General features: G+C 40.4%; 1 pseudogene; it reads left to right on the plus strand.

Annotated features, from left to right (window-relative positions):
* Positions 1–2,010: 2,010 nt before the first annotated feature.
* On the plus strand, positions 2,011–4,134 carry LOC120942636 (annotated as a pseudogene).
* Positions 4,135–5,594: the final 1,460 nt, after the last annotated feature.

Here is a 5,594-nt window from a genome sequence, read left to right on the forward strand (position 1 = left end):
GGCTGGCCGCTAGGTGGCGAGGCCATTGCGGCCAGCCTAGAATATGCAAATGAACACTTACGGCGATCCACGAACGTTCCGACGGGCCCGTCGCGCTAATTCTACGTCGTTTACGTCGAGTTACGCCGTGTAAAAATAGGGCTGAGTCCTATTTGACTAAGCCCTATTAAGTATGGCCGTCGTTCCTGCGTCGAAAATTCAAACTCTACGTCGTTTGCGTAAGACGTCCGTGAATGGCGCTGGACGCCATTTACGTTACCGTCTAAGCAAATGCACGTCAGGTAATTTACCCGACGGAGCATGCGCAGTACGTCCGGCGCGGGAGCGTGCCTAATTTAAATGGGAATCGCCCATTTGTATTAGGAACGCCTTGCGCCGGACGGAGTTAAGTTACACCGCCGCAAATTTCCAGGTAAGTGCTTTTTGAATCTGCACCTAACTTGGGAGATTTGCGGCAGTGTAACTTAACTCTGAAAAGTTAAGTTGCGCTCGGCGGCTGTGGATCTGGCCCTATATTCTCCCAGTATTTCACAGGCTAAATGTTGTGGAGCAAAAGTTAAACGAGCTTCAACATGTTTTTTCTTCAGCAATGGAGTGAGCGTGCATACAGGTCATGGCGAGGAGTGCATTTCTTTGAAACAATTGTACCTGCTAATTCCCAGGTCTTTCTGAAGCTCTACACAAGTGGTCCTTGGCTCTTGGACAACTCTTCTAATTCTTTTCACTCCTCTGTCAGAAATCTTGCAAGGAGCACATGGTCACGGCCTGTTTATAGTGAAATTATGTTCTTTCCACTTCCGGATTATGGCCCCAACAGTGCTCACTGAAACATACAGAAGTTTAGAAATCCTGTAACCAATGCCATCCGTATGTTTTGCAACAATAAAGTTGTGAAGAGTTGAGAGAGCTCTTTGATTTTACCCATCATGAGAGGTTTCTTGTGTGACACCTTGGTAATGAGACACCTTTGTATAGGCCATCAGGTGAGACTGAACCAGCTGATATTAATTTGTACTGACATGGGGCAGGATTGCTTTCTAATTATTGATAGATTTCAGCTAGTGTCTTGGCTTTCCATGCCTTTTTGAACCTCCCTTTCTTCATGCGTTTAATACTTTTTCCCTGTGTCCTTCCATTTTATTACACATAACTTAATTTCTGAATGTATTAGTTTTGGTGTCTTTGGGGCAGATCCACATACAAATAGATGGGCGTAGCGTATGTGAGATACGCTACGCCGCTGTAACATACTTTTGGCAGGTTCGAATCCCCAAAGAATTTGCGCCGTAAGTTACGGCGGCGTAGACTATCTCTGGCAGCGTAAGGGCGCGGAATTCAAATCGGCGGGGGCGTGTTTCATTTAAATGAAGCACGTCCCTGCGCCAAATGAACTGCGCATGCGCTGTCCCTAAATTTCCCGCGGTGCATTGCGCTAAATGACGTTGCAAGGACGTCATTTTTTTTTAACATAGACGTGAATTACGTTCATCCTGATTCACGGACGACTTACGCAAAAAAAAAAAATTCAAATTAAACGCGGGAACGACGGCCATACTTAACATAGCAAGTCTAACTATACGCAACGAAATACCAGCTTTAACTATACGCCGAAAAAATCCGACTAGAGACGCCGTAAAAAAATGCGCCGGCCGCTCGTACGTTCGTGGATCGTCGGAAATAGCTAATTTGCATACCCGATGCGGAAAACGACGTGAACGCCACCCAGCGGACGCCAAAGAATTGCATCTTAGATCTGAAGGCGTACGAAGACGTACACCTGTCGGATCTAACCCAGAAGCTGTCGTATCTTGTTTTGAGGATTCAAAACAACGATACGACGCAGGAAATTTGAAAGTACGCCGGCGTATCAGTAGATACACCGGCGTACTCGCTCTGTGGATCTGCCCCTTTGTATGTATGGATTGCATGTGGTGAAAATTTCATGTCAATAGCACCTTTAGAAATATATTTACCTAGAAAAATGGTGACATGTTCAATACTTATTTTACCCACTATATGTAAATGGAGCTAGTTTTACAAATGCCAAATAGATGAATGTGGCCTTCTGCATGGTTGCATGGGCCTGTGGTGTTAAGGAGCTCCTGAAAAAAGTACTGTCATTTAATTTTTTTTTTTTTTTTTTACACATAAGGATGAAAAATCAACATAGTGGTTGAGAGAAAGTGAAAGCCAAGAAAGAAGAAGAAAAACAAATCCAAAAACTCCTGTCTAGCACCAAAAAAATGAAAGAATTTTGTAGAAAAAGCACACCTGGAACAAGTGGTACAACTGATATACTTGCTTCCGCATCAAGTGCAACCAGTGCAGCTGATGTCTGTACAACAGGTTTGGTTGTTTCACATGCATCAGATGAAAGTGAAACTAGTGCAGGAGCAAGTGGATCCACGGAGTTGGACTCAGAACAGCAAGAGGAAATGTATTCAGATGATATTGGAGACTGGATTATCTGTGATGATTTAAGGGAATATTTTTGCCAAAAAGGAGTTGATTGTCAACATATGAACAGTGATTTTAGAGCTTCAGAAAAGACATGTCCAGGTGAAACTTTTACAAGACACTGTACAAAGTCTTTGTTTTTCTGAGAACAGTTGAATGGAGAAAAAATTAAGCGTGAATGGCTGTGTTATTCTCCGAAAACTGGCAAAAAAATGTTGTGCTTTTTGCAAACTATTTTCAAAAGAGGAAACCCATTTGGCTTCAAAAGGGTATTGAGATTGGCGACATGCCACAAGAGAATTAAGCAGGCATGAAAATAGTGATGGCCATGGAAAATAAATTGAAAACCTCATCGGGAGAAAAACTTCTGGCCAAAGAATAGACAAAGGTCTTGTTAATCAGTTTGAGAGGCAGAAACAATATTGGCATGAAATACTTTGCTGTATCCTGAGTGTTATAAAACTACTGTCATAAGGGGGTCTTCCTTTTCGAGGAAGTGATGAAATTATTGGATCCGTACATAATGGAAATGATTTGGGCTGTCTTGAGAGGTTAGCCCAATATGATCCATTTCTTGCTGAGCATATTCAAAAGCATGGCAACAAGGGAAGAGGTCACATATCGTACTTCTCATCAACGATATGTGATGAGTTTATTGAACTGATTGGTCAGCAGGTGCTACAGCAGATTGTAAAAGAGATAAATAAAGCCAATTATTATTCAATTTCTGTTTACTCAACCCCTGACATAGCACATTTTGACCAACTGACCATCATATTTCGCTATGTACTACCTAGTGGTCCAGTGGAGCGTTTTACTAAATTCATTCCAATATATGGACACACTGGTATGGAGCTAACAAACACTCTTCTTCAATTTATGTATGAAAATGGAATTTCTTTTAAAGACTGCAGGGGGCAGTCTTATGATAATGCATCAAATATGAGTGGCAAATGTAATGGCATGCAGGCCTCAATTCGAGGGGGGGAAAAAAACACTTGATTCAAGAAAGATTTGGATTTCTATCAGAAATATGCACTCTAGCAGCTGATAGTCTACGTTCCAGAGCCAGTACACTAGTGACAATATACCCTGAAGATCTTGAACCCCGGTTTGCAGAAGAAATTGTACAGTTTTCCTCTATTTTCAAAATGTACCAATCTTCACCTGCAAGTAAAGACATTCATGGGAGCCAAGAAACTCAAATGTACAAGTTTATGATTGTACAATCCCTAGTCGGTGCATTTCCAAATACATATGTGACCATCCGCATGTATTTGTGTCAGCAACTGCAGTGGTGAGCGTTCATTTTCAGCTTTAAACCTTATAAAAAATGAACTAAGATCTTCCATGGGTCAGGAGTGTTTAAATGTGCTTTTTCTGTTGTGCATTGAAAATGGGTTGCTGAACATCTTGACTCTACAATTGAGGAATTTGCAAGTAAAAAAGCAAGAAAAGTTAATGTGTAGTTTTATTTTGATCTGCCAACTTGATTCATATAGGTTAAACGCAGTTTAGAGTTCAGTGAATAACCTGTTTGTGTGTTTATAACCAGTGGTTGCGATTTATTTCAAGAGTTACACTCTGCACCATAATCATAACAGCAGGCTGAATTGATTATGATGCTTTAATATTAATAATACTTTAAGGAACATATTTGTATGAGCCAAACATCAAAACACGTATATTTAAATTGTTTATATGGTTTGTTTATTTAAAAAATGGTTGTAGTGAATGTTCTATTTATAATGGATTTATTTAATTACGTTTTCTATTGTTTACATAAAAATAAATATTTTCAATATGTTTCTGTTTTGGCACTTTAATGGTAATTAAAATATTTAATTTGTTTTAACAAAAATTTAGTTTGCATCTTCATTTTATTTACTTCCATAAAAAGGCCCACAAATCCTCAGCCCCAGGCCCATGATGCTATTAATCTGGCCCTGGCTCACTCCATCAGTCTCCTCATGCATGACTAATTTACTGACTGACATATCAGTCTGGATGGCACATTTTATCATCTTGTTCTCACATTCCTGGGTGCAAGGTGTAATCCTGGGCCCTTAACTCTCCCTTTGGCCCCACATCCAATCACTGTCCAAATCTTGCTTCCTCAACATCTCCAAAATATACCTTTCTTAACACCCATAAAGCTTTAAATTCACTCCCTGATTATCTATAGCCTCGACTACTGCAACTCCTTCCTCATTGGATTATCTTTACATAGGTTATCCCCCCATCAAAGGGTCACTAAAGGATTTTTTTTTTTAGCTAAATACAGTGCCTTGCGAAAGTATTCGGCCCCCTTGAACTTTGCTACCTTTTGCCACATTTCAGGCTTCAAACATAAAGATCTAAAACTGTAATTTTTTTTTGAAGAATCAACAAGTGGGACACAATCATGAAGTGGAACGAAATTTATTGGATATTTCAAACTTTTTTAACAAATAAAAAACTGAAAAATTGGGCGTGCAAAATTATTCAGCCCCTTAAGTTAATACTTTGTAGCGCCACCTTTTGCTGCGATTACAGCTGTAAGTCGCTTGGGGTATGTCTCTATCAGTTTTGCACATCGAGAGACTGAAATTTGTGCCCATTCCTCCTTGCAAAACAGCTCGAGCTCAGTGAGGTTAGATGGAGAGCGTTTGTGAACAGCAGTTTTCAGTTCTTTCCACAGATTCTTGATTAGATTCAGGTCTGGGCTTTGACTTGGCCATTCTAACACCTGGATATGTTTATTTGTGAATCATTCCATTGTAGATTTTGCTTTATGTTTTGGATCATTGTCTTGTTGGAAGACAAATCTCCGTCCCAGTCTCAGGTCTTTTGCAGACTCCATCAGGTTTTCTTCCAGAATGGTCCTGTATTTGGCTTGATCTTCCCATCAATTTTAACCATCTTCCCTGTCCCTGCTGAAGAAAAGCAGGCCCAAACCATGATGCTGCCACCACCATGTTTGACAGTGGGGATGGTGTGTTCAGGGTGATGAGCTGTGTTGCTTTTACGCCAAACATAACGTTTTGCATTGTTGCCAAAAAGTTCGATTTTGGTCTCATCTGACCAGAGCACCTTCTTCCACATGTTTGGTGTGTCTCGCAGGTGGCTTGTGGCAAACTTTAAATTACACTTTTTAT

Source organism: Rana temporaria, chromosome 6, assembly GCF_905171775.1.
Source record: "Rana temporaria chromosome 6, aRanTem1.1, whole genome shotgun sequence".
Classification (NCBI taxonomy): Eukaryota; Metazoa; Chordata; class Amphibia; order Anura; family Ranidae; genus Rana; species Rana temporaria.